The sequence below is a fragment of the Fundulus heteroclitus genome, chromosome 9, assembly GCF_011125445.2.
Source record: "Fundulus heteroclitus isolate FHET01 chromosome 9, MU-UCD_Fhet_4.1, whole genome shotgun sequence".
Lineage (NCBI taxonomy): Eukaryota > Metazoa > Chordata > Actinopteri > Cyprinodontiformes > Fundulidae > Fundulus > Fundulus heteroclitus.
Window position 1 is genome coordinate 26,828,048 of NC_046369.1, and position 14,997 is coordinate 26,843,044.

Sequence of the window (14,997 nt, forward strand, 5' to 3'; positions counted from 1 at the left end):
GATGAAAACTTGAGATTTGCCTGGATGGGAGTTTTACGCTGACACATGGGAGCCAAGGAACCAAGGTAATGTTGCAGCACTGTCCAAAATAGCTTGTTTCAAAGTTTTTAGTTCGATACAAGACATAATGTTGTGAATCATCCTCATTTTGCTTTCTTCTCAAAGTCTTGCATTTTTTCCCCCTTTTCTTCAAGACTTTGTCATTTAAGCCACAATGCCATGTTGTTTAAAACACTTTTATCCCTGAGGATGCTGAGACTGATATCCAGCTGAAGATTTGTTTTTGCAACATCTCACTGATGCATATTGTGCATAATATGCTTCTGGAGTTTGTCAGTTGTCTTGAAGGGTACCAGTTGATCGAATTCTCACTCACTGTTGTATTATGGGCTCCAGTTGGTTCGGAAAAGGACTTTTAACCCTTCACAGCAGCAGTTTTATCTATAAGATAATAACCTTTTTACCTTTTTTGAGTTTGAAACTATACAAACATTCCTGTATTGTTCAGACACAGCCAATTGCCAAACTATGTGCAGGAATGTTCACACTCATTGATGATCAGTTATGCAAGCATATTTTATTTGAACTATTGATTCCTGCTGATGCAGAATGGTGTAGTTTTAAATACGGCAAACGCATTTTTACAGGTATTTTAGATGAAAACTAAAATTAACAAATCATATTTTTGAGTTGTAGGAATGTCAATAAGTCAGATTTAAGCTTCACAGGAATAGAGTAAAAGTTGACTCTTTCATACAGCACTGGAGAAACACAAACATTTTGAATAATGCTATATGCTGAATTAAATCTTTTTGTCCACTGTTGTTGTCAAATCATAACTCAATCAAATTCTGAGAATTGTGTCACTTTACATGGAAAGAGAGTCAATGTGATACGTTTTATGTGTTTTTAAGCCAAACCTCATCGAACTCCATGTTAGCTGTGTGCTAAAAGTGGCCTCCAGCTGTTTTTAAAGGTTAATCTGTTTGTCGATGTAAGATTTACCGAAACTACTTGGTTCGTTTTAGAAAAACATCTTTTCAGCTCAGTTTTCCGTTCAGTTCAGTCTCCATGGTAACCAACACCTGCAAAGACTATGGGTGATTGTAGCTCTTTCACCGCTCTTTTACATTTCAGTCCAGGCCTTTTCTACAGCATCCGGACCCAGGTTTCAAAGCAGACCCGTCGCTTTGTTATCTTGGGAAAAATATGTTTGCGTTTGTCATTATCCAGTTAGATTCAGAGATGTCGCCATGGACAAGCCAATCTCAAACCAATCTCTTATTTTCCTCTACCCTGTTTTACTGGAGACAAATGCAAGCAGTAGAGTTGTAGTTGCTTAACAGAGGTTGGCTTCAAGTCATACCTGACAAACATCTCTGCTGCCCAGTGTCCATCTTTGAGTATGCTCCATTCTGTGCAGTGTTCGTTGAGTCAGTTGGTGGCTTCCTTAATAAATTCCCCTCCACCTTTTACTCCGAAATAAGCCAGTAACTATCTTCCATACTTTATAAAAGGCAACCCTTATCTCCACTGAAAATGAAAAACTCCTCTGCTTCATTGCACATGAAACTAAAAAAATAAACATAGTTTTCTTGGAACAAGAGAAGTCACTGTTGACAAAACAACTCCAATGTCAAAAATGTAACAGTAGATTAGGAGAGCATTATGTTAAAAATCTTTACGCTATTATAATGTTTGCCTTGGAGGGTTATCTGCACCAGAAGCAATGTTACACTGAGGTGAGAGTCCATTACCACTGATGTTTCACAGGAAAGACAGAAAGCAATGTGATACAGTAAGTGTAAGCAGGTACAGAAAGTCATTTACAAACTTAATGTGATGATTTTTACAGTGATGCGAGTGAATGGTATTTTAATGATTGTTGCAATAAAGTAAACTGCCTACTTTCATCTAACACATTCTGCTTTGCAATGGCAGTTTTGTATGGCAAGAAATGGATGTTGTCAAAGTGCAAAATAAGCCTGGATGTTTTTCTGGAAAGCTAATGAATATGACACAAAAGTCAAATTTAGTAATGTTATACCTGGGTCATTGGTACACCATTTGCATGAGACTTGAGCCAGTTCTGTAATAGTTCCATGTTTGTGCTGTACATGTGGTATCTTAGAGTTGTGACACTCATGATGCAAAAATTTCAAATATGTTGAAAGAAATCCATGGTAGCCTGATTCATCTTGCGATCAAACAGTCCAATCAAACATATTAGTGTTGTAGGAAGCCAATGCTGCGCTGTTATTTACCAAGATAGTGTATCTTCCCACTGTAGCAGATATGCTTTAATGTAATGGGGGTTTTAAGATAAAAAAAATGCTTTGTTATTGGTCCTGACTAGCAGATAACTCGTCTTTGCTTTAAGTGAGTTTCTTACTTTTAATCTAAATTGAGAGATTTTAAAGAGCTGCTTGCTCAGCCCTACATCAAGTCCCTTTACTAATGTTGTGCTTTATTACACGTTTCCTAGTCTAAAATTGGGCTGAAAACAAGAACCATGACCCGACTTAAATGAAAACTAAACAGCTTTGCATTAAAAAATAACTTAAACAGCTAAGGAATAATACTTAGAGTTTATTTTGTTAGAATATCATCCTCCTAACTTGAATAAATACTGAAAGCCTTTTTTTTGTGAGAAAATCATCCTCCGACCTGAACAAGTACTGGGACTGCTGATGTGGAGCCGAGCCAGCCTAGCTTTATTTACATTCAAGAGAGATGAGCTGAGCAAAGAGCTGACGTGACCTAACACGGTTCATGGTTCCACCAGTGAGGCCTGCCTGGGCCTCCGACTCAACCTCCAGACACAGAGGTCAAAATGCTCTGCAGCCTCCATGGGATGACTGCAGCTGCAGAAACATGTGATTTGCTTTAAATCAGTTTTCCAAGACTTATTTAAGATAAGAGGAATTCGAAATAGGAACTCTTTACTTGAGGCGATAGATAAAGAATTCATGTGGGAGTGAGTGAGGAGGAAAAAAAAGGGCATGCATGGGAGCGGGGAATCAGATATTCACTTTTCCAGACATATGATGAGGCTACACTGTATCATTTCTATCTGAAGATTTATTTGAAAACAGGTGCTCCTACTCATCCGGCGGAGCTGCAGAGAAGCAGTCTGTCCCCTCTGTGCAACATCTGATTCACATGAGCCATGATTTCTGGCAGCCTCAATGAGGAGTCAAAGGTCAGAGATGTGGCTGTGTCAGCTGAAGTTCATGGGAAAAGCAGAGAGTGGCTCAAACCTTGGAATGAGATGAATTTCAAAATCATCTCAGAATCAGACACGTATCAGCAAAATCTCTCCGGACTGATTTTAATCGCAGTTCTCTCCGTGTTGTTTTTGTTACCCTTCATTTGAACACACTTCCGTCTAGCCACAGCGGTGTGTGCATATCTGGAGTCTGCGTGACCCCATGAGAGGGCTGGGGCAAAATAGAACGATTCATTCAATAAGCCCTGTGGGACAGACATTTTGGACTGGGATACACAAGCTCTGTGCAACACCCTGGATCCTGGGCTGTAATCCGCCCTCACCCTCACTGTCTGTGATTTGGGATGTTGTGGAGGTCAGGGTGAAACTCAGGTCAGCCATGGAAAAAGCTTGCTTTATTGTCTGTCTCGGAGAATGAAAGATGGAGGGATGAGTGAGTGAGACTGAGGGATGGTAGGAGAGGGCAGACGGGTCGAGCGGGGAGGCTGGAAGATGGACAGAAAGGTAAGAACAAAACTGGGAAATGATTTAGAACACATTAGAAATTAGCACAGAGAAAAGTATTTTAATGCGTAGTAAGTTGGAGGAAAAAGTGTGTAAAGTTTCAAAGCTCTGAAAAAGGAATTGCAGCTTCACACGTTTGGTTCTCTGATCTTTGATTTTTATTTCATCCATATGGTAGGGTGAGAGACAGATTCCCAACAGCAGAAAAGCTGCAGGGCACATGGTTATCTTTAAAGCTGTGCCAATGATCTTGACAGCCTTAGCATCAAATGGAAAATCAAAAGCGACTCTTTTATTTTTATGTGCTTCATTATATAAAAAACCACCTAACGAACTTTACACAATAAAGCCTGACTGTTTTTAACAGAGATGCGCCAAATGGGAATTTTTTGGCTGATATTGACCCTGCAGTTTTGCAAAATCCTGACCAGCCGATTTCACATTATGGGCAATTCAGATTTTTCTTTAAGAACTGCAAAAGGATATGTGATAGAACAACATTTTAACCATCTCCATTTTAAGCTGTTTTTTGTTTTGTTTATTAGCTATTAGCAAACTTATCATGACTAGCATTACTAAATCAATAGTCTGCTGTGTATTCTGTAGATATTTTAGATCCTTGCCTTAAAGAAGCATTGCGCTTTTAAGTTAAATACTATTTATTTTCTTTCCCATACATGCCCTTACAATATCCCGACGTGTAAAATGAGTTATCCTCTAATTACCACGGTTGCCTCTAAAGGCCCCATTAGTCGGTTTATGAGAGAGTAATTCGAGCCAGATCCTCTGGGTGTGCGCGTTGGTGTGATGTTCTGCTCGTTCTCGTTCAAACTGTTCGAACTGTTGTTCAAATGTTACTTTGTTGAGAGTCTCCGTGAAAACTGAGGCATCAGGGAGAGAACACTGCGACTATTTGAAAAGATGGACCACAGAAGACCAGCAACAAGCGCATCTTAGACCTCAACACAAGTAAAAAAAAATGTCTAGTGCGATGAAAAGGGAAAAATTCGAGTCTGATCGGCGACACATCAAGACCAGAGTCAATATCGAGGTAGTTTTCAAGAAATGGAGGTAGTTCCGTTCTGCCCTTTCATAACTGCTTACTGCAGAGCTTTTCACCACCTCCATGCCAGCAGGAGCTCTTTGCAGCACTACTGCTGCTCAATGAATTAAATGCTGCTTTCTTGTAAAAAAAATAATAATAATAATTCAAACCCACATAATTTTCCATCTATTCAAATTGCTCCAACTGCAGGTGGTTAGAAACTTCATAGTGGGATTTGCAGCCATGATGAGGCAGCTGCAGCTGTCTGTGAGACTGACTGCAGAAGAGGAAAGGGAATCACGGCTCCCTCAAGTAACCGGAGGAAGAATGGCGCTTTCACGTTAAAGCTATAGTTGGTAATCCTGTTCAGAAACGCTTTTTGTAACACTGAGTAAAATCGTCCTTCCATCCATAAAGTAGTTAATACATTATGTATTCACAAAAAGGAGGTTAAAAAAATCATTTGGTGGAAGTTTCAGTTTGTCAGGGACCCAAGCAAGCAAAGCTGGCCGCATGAAAGGCAAGGTTTAGTTATCGAGAGCGGCCCGAACCTTTGCAATCACTGAGCGGACCAGGCCACCATCCGGGCCGGACCAGGCCACCATCCGGGCCGGACCAGGCCACCATCCGGGCTTCCAGGAAAACTCCCTTTGCTCCCAATGGCCAGTCCACTCCTGCCGTTGTTGACCAAATAAAAGGGTACCTGTGCTTTTCCCCTAAAAAAAATATTATTGACTCTCTAATTTTCTTACCTCAGAAGGCAAGGCAAGTTTATTTATATAGCACTTTTAGCAATATGATTCAAACTGCAGAAGACATTACGCCTCTAAAAAAACCTGCGAAGACCTGTGATTCTTACTGTTTTTTTTTTCTCTTATCCCATGTGCGTGCGCAACACTAGTGTGTCGGAAGAACTCAGCAAAAATCCTGGAACTTGTGCAATGCACCTTTAGATTTTAGATTCCATTTCCCTTAAAAAAAAAAAAAAACAGGGCAATTGTGCTTGTATCACTTCTGGCCTTCCTGGTGTCTGCTGAAAGTTGCCATCTCTCTAGATCTCTGCCAGCTCGCTGTATACCCTCTTATAGTATAGTATATAGTATAATTAGTATATTTTATAGTATATATAGTATATTTTAAAACATCACTGAAATTGAAAACAGTTAAACTTCTTACCTCAGAAACCGCATCTACACTACCGAGTATTGCTGTTACCAGCTAATGAGTTAGGTGTGGTGCATTCACTGATTAGAAAATGATCAGTTTTTTGTGTTTTCCCCAGGCTGGGCCAGTCAAGTTGAAAATCTGGTGACTCTGGCCACCAGGCCATTTCTCTGTCCATCTCTAGTTTGTAATGCTTCCCTGATAAAATGAACAGTCGATGATGAGAATATAATGATAATCATCTTTATTGTCATTGCTATGAAATTTGTTCTCTGAGAGTTTTAGATTCCTCCATGTTATCAATGGAGGATATTTCGGCCACATTTTAGGTATCAAAGTGGATATTTTTTGCGAAAGTTATTGATGAGCTTTCCAAAACTGTCCATTGTGAGCAGAGGTCTGATGGAGACTGAGGATCACCTCAAAGTGAGAGTAAAAGAGCTGGCAAATGGAAGTGATTACATCTAATATTCTCCATCTGGGAGTGATTGCCTCAGAAGACGAGTTTCAAAGAGGAGCAGGGCAAGGAGGAAAAAAAAGGCAGCAGCAATTTGCACAGGATTTACAAATCTCCTGGATCAAGTTTGAAAATCATTGTGTGCATCTTGTTCTTTTCCCTCGGAACGCTTCCAAAATGCATGCTCATACACATAAACAGCTCATCATAAGATGGCTTGTTGCAAAAGCTCTTGCAAGGCTTGCAAGAACAAAAGTTGAAATATCCACTGCAGCAAGCAGGGATTTGAAGGCTCACACATCAATACTCAATATATCTTACAGTAAGTCTGTAAGCAATCACAACCCACCCAAGAATTGGATGCCAGTGTGTCAGAGTTGAGCCAAAGCCAGGTCAGGAGTGATCAAAGGCTGCGGAGGAGAGACAGAGGGGGTTATCTGGTCCCAATTACGTTCAATCACAAGAAAATTGGCAAAGTGTAAAGCAAGAGAAATCTTCATGATGAGAACATCAGGCCAGATGAGCTAAGGTGGCCTGCAGACATTTCTGCTTCATGGGGACAATTACCATTGGCACATTGGTCATAAACCAATGTCAATGAGAAATGGTCCTAATTGGACGCCCTAATGCCAAAAAACAAACTGCCGAGTTGATCTCATCATGGAAGAGACACATCACATTTTTTTTCCCTCACCATCTGACATAATCAGATTATACCTTTTCCAGTTTTTGGGCAGTTAGAACCAACAAAATTATACATACATTGTTTTGTTTTGTTTTTTTTCTTCCAAGTCATACGTTTACTAGATTACTATGTCTTGAAATTAATTTGGAAAGCCCAGACAATGATGCCATTGCTTTGCACGCTTCTGAAAGGTTGATTCACTGCTTTTTGAAGCACAACTCTGGATGTATTTTCAGGCAACACATCAAACACACTGCTTCATTGTGTGACATCATGCAATAACATAATTTAATCAAGATATCGGGAAGAGAACTGTGGACACCTGAAAGCCCGGTTCATCTTTCGGAACAACGTCCAGTTGCCTGAAGGTGTCACACTCATCTTGTCAATCAGTATTAAACAAGAAAAAGGACCTCAGGAACTTCAAGCCGTCATACCATTCAGAAAGGGGAAACAGGCAAATGTGATTTGGTGCGAGGTGCGTATCGACCCCAAAACAAAAGTAAAATATCTCCTGACAATACTGTTGGAAGCTAAGAAGAGAGTTTCTTTAATGTTGTGTTGGTGCTTTCCTGCAAGAGGAACTGGTGCACTTCACGAAATGAACGGCATAATGGAAAAAGAACATTGTGCTGATGTTTCTGATATTGAAACATCAGACGGTAAGTAAAAAACTCGCTTCCGATTGGACCAGAATCGTGCCACCAAATTAGCTACAAAGTGGCTTGAGGACAACACAAGAGCAGCCATCACAAACCTTATGTTTCAATCCCATGGATTTTTGTTTTCAAGGCAGCCGACGCAACTGGTTGAGTTCTGTCGAGACAACTGGGCCAAAATTTCAGCAAACTACCACAAGAAGTTTTTTTGAAGGATACCCAAATATTTCGCCCATGTCATACATTTTAAAAGCAGCTCTACCAAATAATATAGAAACGTATGCAAACTTCTGGATTTGAGGAGCGTTAACAACTTTCTGTAGAAAAACTGTCCAATTTTTCATTTGGACAGTTTCATTTGTAATTGAGAATGTTTTTTTTAGTAATCCTAACTGAGCTTAAACAGCAAATGTTCAGTCTGATTTATTGTCAGACACTGAGGAAAAAAAGTAAGTCTCTATTTTTATTTAATGTAACAAAATATCTGGTTTCAACTGTTTGTCTGGTTTTAAAATGTTATTATAGATTACATTTATTTAGATTGCACAGTTTTACTTGATAAGTGCAACACCAGGTGCAATAAGGACAGTGTAAAAAGAATCGGCTGTATTTTTTGATAGTTAGATTAAAGAATAGATAAAACCATTCTGCTGCATGCTTTGAAGATTTGTTTTCTTTGTACATCTGATCATGATTACTTTGAGACAGAAAAAAAACCCTCAGATTTACCACATAGAATGACATGTCTAGTCTTAACAGTGTCTGGCAAAAGTGTGTTGCTGTTGTGAATTTTTCTTCCACAGGACAGGTATATGATGTTGTATTCTGTTCTATTTCTGGTCCACTACTCTTACTTGCTTCTATGTCTGCAGGCTGCTGCTCTTTTGCCAAGATAAAATACCGACTGCTGTGTTGGGAACCCTGAGAACTCTCATATGATTGGCTCAAGGAACCAGGAAGTACGAGCTACACTCTGAACCAAAGTAGTTCCGAACCGTATCTCTAGGTTTGAAAGGAGAAAAACGTGACTAAGATATTGTTGATGGAGAGGACCGATTGTTTATAATGTTGTTTCCATCCCAGGTGACAAATGAGAATTATTTAGGTAGATTTTACAGATATCTTACTTATAGCTCCTTTAAGCTTATGCAAAATAGAAATACATGACAAAGAAAATGCAAGAAAACTAATAATCCACTACCTTTTTAAAAAACAAACAGTATTTTGTTGTTTAAAATGCAGTAACAAAGCATGTATTTACTGTACGCTTCAACACTTGTTGCAAATTATGCATTTGGAGCTAAAAAATAAAGTTCTAACATCCAGCTGCTAAAGCTCAGCCCATTTCAGGGTTACTTAACAACAATAAAGTGCTTGGTACCTCTGTAGTTAAAATGGTCACAAACAGAAATGTTTCTATATAAAAATAATTATTTTTTTCTTATTGCTCTTTTAATTATGTACTTGTGATCTCATTTACTTTCTGCAAATAAAGTTCAAAGTGTTAGGACATATAATTGTATTCATTTGCATGATGTCATTTATATTTTTCTCACACTGAGTTAAAGTCTTTTTTAAATAGAATGTAAGCCCAATGCTTAAATAAGGCAATGATACATCACTATTAATATTCAATGATTCAGTTAATTAACTACTGACGGGCTGTGACAGTTAATGATAAGTTAGATAAACTTTTAGAGATGAACTAAGACAAACAAAGGCTTTTCTTTCCACACAAAGGTGTTGAATAGACCACACTTCCCCACCTAATGAATGCTGATAAAGACAAAGGAGATAACCAAAAGAGATTTCACTTACTGTGGGTTTAACCCTGATTTGCTAAGTTGTTCCTTCTCCTCTGTGATTGGTCGAAAGCTCTTAGAAAAGAATGCTGGAAAAAAAAAAAAAGAAACTGACCCACCACTGAGCACTTCAATGCTCAAATCCCTCCAATCCCCACTTCACTCCTCCCCCCTTCTCTAACTATCCACCAGCCCCTCTCTTCTCTTTTCACTCGTTCTTGCCCCGTTGCCTCACGGCTTGCTGTGACCCATCTTGCACCTCCCGAAGCCCACAACAGACGCTTGGTGTGTGAAGAAGGTCAGGAGTTCAGCCGTGGCTGAGGCTCCATTCCTCCCTGTGTACAGAGGAGGCCTGCCCTGTGGGTTTATAATTATCCGCCGTTGGCATTCAGCACAGGTTCAAGCACAGTGCAGGCATTGGCACCAGCGTGGGGGGATGCGCTTGGCTACACACTTGCTGATTAGTTGTCCCTAATTGTCAGGTTCTTTTTACCTTTCTCGCCTCTCACCATGTCCACATTGCTCTAACTCGTTTATACATCTTCTCTTTCAGCTACTTTGTTTTGCTTCTGTCTTCCTTAAGCATATTTTGTTCATTTTGCAGCATTTTATTCCAACAGAAAAGTAAAAGTCCCCTTTTCAGGGCATGCAGCCTATGTTCTTGGCAGAGATTCATTAAGTGATTGCTTTGTTTCCCCGAGCTAGTGCTGAAAAACCTTTAACCCCTGTATGTCAATGTACTACAGAACTTTTTTTGCTCACCTCCTAGCTGTGTCACCTTGTGGGTTGTTTTACTGGACTACTTACAAAATTTTCAAGGTTGAAGTTTGGGCCATTGCAAATATAATATCCGCCATCCCAAAACTAGTTTTTGTGTGTACTTGGGATCATCACCCTATTGAAACACCCAACATTGTCCAAGTTTTAACCCCCTGGATGTTGATTTAAAGAGAAGTTGACGAATTTAAAGCTAGTCTACTTTCTCACTTGTTCCATTAGGTTTGAAGGCCTGAGTATCATTGTTAGCTAAACAGACTCTCAGCACGACAATACCTTTACCATGCTTGACTTGGACTGGTGTTTACTTAATCTTTATTAATCATCGATATTTTCATTGCAATTTTGTATATTCAAATGAAATTTGTCCTCAGCTTTTAGCCCACCCCTTAGGAAACAGCAGTCATGTTTCCATCCAACTGTCATGCAAATTTTGAGTGAACTTTTAAAACGTCGTAAAGAAGAAAATGAGAATTAGGCATGTTTCCATCTACTGATGTGGAGCGAATTGACCAGGCTACGCAAAGCGTACTGTCGTCACAAGTTGATGTTGCGCATGGCTCTAATAAACAGGAAGTAGAGGTTACAAACTAGCAAGGACAACACGTTTAAAAAAAAAAGGAGAGAGGTTTTCAGGAAGATGTTGCTATCGGCAAAGTTGTAATTATTTGGTCATGTCAACTAGTATTGGCAATGTTTATGCCATACAGAGACATAGAGAAAGAAATGCAATTGTACAGTATGTGCGTTATGGGAATATCTGGGAAGATGCCAAAAGCAGGAACAGCTGATCAGAACCAGACCAGAACTTATTCGTTGAACGTGTTTCCATCTCCCGTTTTGCGTATTAACTCTTTTCTTTTTATCCAGAAACCACCTCAAGTAAGTGTAAAAAATTTTCTGCGAAATTTAGGAATTATTTTGAACTCTGCCGTTTCCATCAACCTTCTCTAATGCAATGCTTCAAAATGTGCATAAACAATGTTTTAAATTATGGTCTGTACTAGTAAATTAAACAATTTGTATAGATTCTACTGGTTCTGTTAATAAGGGTGATCAAATATCCAACCAGAATAATGCCAGGAGCTTGTTGATGGCTATGAAAAGATTTATATGCAACTTGGATATTTTTCCAAATATACCTTTGTGTGTATGTAAATATTTGAGCCTGCATGTATAATTTTTAGCATGTGGGGATTATGAAAACTTCCTCATTTAATTCAAACTAATGCACTTAAAGAAGCAATAATTAATATTGATCATTCAATACTCACTCAGGACAGGTATATGGTGTCGTATTCTGTTCTATTTCTGGTCTGCTTCTCTTTCTGGCTTTCGTGTTTGCAGGCTGCTGCTATTTTGCAAAGATAAAACATCAAATGTTGCGCTCTGTTTTGACAACCCCGGCAACTATCATATGATTGGTACAGGAACCAGGAAGTAAACTCAGGCTACACAGTATACCGAAGTAGTTTCACACCATACCTCTGATTTTGAAAGGAGAAAAACTTGACTAAGACATCGTAGATGGAGAGGACCGATTGTTTAAATGGAATGTTACTTCCATCCTGGGTGACAAATGAAAATAATTTTGGTTAATTTTACAGTTTACTTTTTACTTATTCCGCCTTTAAATCTTGTTATTAAAATTCATTGAAGTATGTTACATTATCACTCCCTTCCCTATTTCCTAGAAAATGAATGGTTCAAATTAATCATTAATAAAAGCCCAGAATCAATCTGATAGCGATAAGTACATTTAAAAGCTAAAGAGCAGCATTGCATACTCACAGCACAAATAGAACTAACAGACCACATTCACTTTGAGATCATGGTGGCTGTGAAAGTGCTCTACCTTGGTCAAAATGTGCTTTTATTCAAAATATGCAGGCTCCATATTTAGGATGAGCTTACAAGTCTCTCTTTAAAGTTGATCATGTTCTTTCCCACTCAGATATTGTAGACATGCTTTATCTTGTAATTCACTGCAGATTTTCTGGAGCGACTGAGTCAGTTCCACTCACAGGTGAATGTGTGCTTTCCATCAGGCATTTATATTGGCACTGACAGACTGTGTGATAAATGACACTGGATAAATCCATTCTTCAACGACTTCAGAGATGTCTCCGCGCCATTAGTCATTCACACTAGAGATCTCTGCAAGAGTCCATCATTGCTGCTCTGGGAAACACATCTGCAGACCTTGAGACAGACCCTGAAATGGGTTCGCAACTGAACCAATACTGCTGGGGCTTGCTGGGCGGGGGGGGGAGGAAAACGAGGAACAGCAGTCAGGCAGATGTGTGGCTTGGACCCCTGCCAAGCAGCACCGCCAAAGCAGCTCTGTCATCCTATAGCAGGGCCTTCATCTCAATATGAGTGAGAGAAGAAGAGAGAAAGATAGAGAGCAGTTTGGAAAACAGCAGGGAGTAGGACTGAAAGGAGGACAAAGGCCAATGCTGCGTGGTAGAACATCTTCCAAAAGAATCATCAGAGGGATGAATACACACCCACTGGTCAATCGGCAGAGCAAGCCGATGATTGAAAACAGAAAATATGTAATTAAGTTTGAAATCTTTTATTGTGAAAACACCTTGCTGAATGCGGCACCTTAAAGGGCCTATTATTCTTTGACATGTCTGTGGAAAGTTGAATTACTCCTACGAGGCCTTCATAAAAATCTATATTTAACACATGCACAGATGGTTGGAATAAAATGAAAAAAAAAAAAAAAAAAAGTACCCCACTTCCCTCCCTGTTTCTGGTGCAGGGAAGAAGTTGAGATTTTTGCCAATTTCCAAGAGCCCTGCGAGATGAGACATGGACTTTTGACAGGTGTTTGTTTGAATATCAAACAGAGGCATCGAGGCCTGCAGATGGCAGGCAGATTGCATTCCAGACAGGGGCTTCGGTCTGGGCCCCAAGCGGTGGAAGTAAGCCCATCTTTGCTCTTCAGTAGTTCTCCAGGGGAATCACTTTCCAAACCCCCCTTCCACTGTTACTATCATCACCACCATCATGGCCTTCACCACTGGGCCTGATGTCCGCAGACAGTTTGTCCACAGAGGAGCAACAAAGCACTTTGTTGTTTCACAAGCTTTGAGCCTAAAAATCGGACAGACCGAGGTGGGAAAGAGATAATTGCTTTTGCGCATTGCCAGTATCTAAGTTAAACTTAAAATAACAGTTTTGCAACTCTTGTTTGAAGCTTTTTTTATAGAAAGGTGTTTAATTGAAGTTGTGGTACTCAGTTAAATTGACAGAGTTTATACATTTTAAGAGACAAGGCTAGGAGTAACATGACCAAATTCTTTTACAAGGATATGCCCATCACACTATTGCGTATCTGTCTTGTATTTCAGTAGTGTACTAAGATAATGTATTTTTGCTCTATATCATTATCTATCTGGTACAGTCTTTAGTCCTTCGCTGGTCAATTCATGGGGAGGTCCACCAATACACCAAGTCAATACATTGCCCGGCGTGCTGCTCTATGCTGTCCACAATGTTTAGAAGCTGCTGGCCTTTTCTTAATTAAGGTCGAGACATTGAGACTTCAGATGATCTTTAGAACGACTTCTGTTTGCTTTATCCATGTTGTCTTTGACGCATCACCTTGACCACTGAGTAGGTCACTGGCTTAACCAGCCCTGGTGCAGCATGTAGTTTAACATTCATCCTGCATATGTAGCCGAACCACTGTGCCCTGCTTTTCTGGCCGTGTTATTCAATGCTGCTAGCATCATTCTTGGCTGTTGTCGTAGGGAATCTGGTCACATAAAGTCAAACATCTATTCAATCTAAATGTCATCAAGATAAAGATAAGCTCACTACTCAAAACATATCATGGCTGGATTTGTGTCTTTTGTGTTTTGGTAAATGACCAATGCCTTGAGGGTGGTAGGTGTCAACCAGTCTCTTTAACGCCCCTGACTTGCCAAGCGAAATAGTAACAGGCCAACATCAAGTAACTCGTATAAAGGCAAGCTCTGAGGCTCGAGGTAGTTATGTAATGAAAACATATGATTTTCTGCAACCAGCCAACATTAGAATTTAAAAGAATAAACCACAATGAGAAATAATTTCTGACAAGAGGAGCAAGAAGGTGAAATATATTATTTAAAAGTAAAGCGTTTACTCAAGTACCAACAGGTGTGCTACACTGAGTTCGTCTGCTATTATTTTTGTAAAAATAATTTTATTGAGAAACTGTCAAAGCAAATTTTATGAGCAGTGCCGCTTGACACCTTCTGTCATCACACACAGATGGAGCTCAGCAAAAAGTTTGCTGTCATCTGTGACAAACTAGTTGACCTACCTCCTGATAATGTAACATGAAATTTGATTTCACAACTCTGACATACTGTAGTTACCGCACATATTAGGCTTTGCGTCAGACTTCAAGCAATGACCCTATAATAAAGTTAGTTTATATCTCATGCAACACTTTGCTTCGTCTGTACTGATTAAGATTCACTGACCTTGTCATGCCAAATGCGCGGAGTGGCTCCAACCACAGGGGATCCCAACCTATTTTCTGAATAATTCATCCAATTATTATTGGACTACTTGGGGCCATAAATACAATATGTACAAAGGATTAAACTTGTGAATACACACCCACTGGTCAATCGGCAGAGAAAGCTGATGATTAAAAACAGAAAATATGTAATTA

At 39.5% G+C, this 14,997-nt stretch overlaps 1 long non-coding RNA gene across 2 annotated transcripts; it reads right to left on the minus strand.

Annotated features, from left to right (window-relative positions):
• Positions 1-3,063: 3,063 nt before the first annotated feature.
• Positions 3,064-9,866, minus strand: LOC110366491. Of its 2 annotated transcripts, XR_002426726.2 has the most exons (3): positions 9,562-9,866; positions 6,749-6,809; positions 3,064-3,714 (listed from the first exon to the last, which is right to left on the minus strand). It is a non-coding gene; the product is annotated as an uncharacterized LOC110366491 (long non-coding RNA). The 2 variants fall into 2 exon arrangements; XR_002426727.2 differs by lacking the exon at positions 6,749-6,809.
• Positions 9,867-14,997: the final 5,131 nt, after the last annotated feature.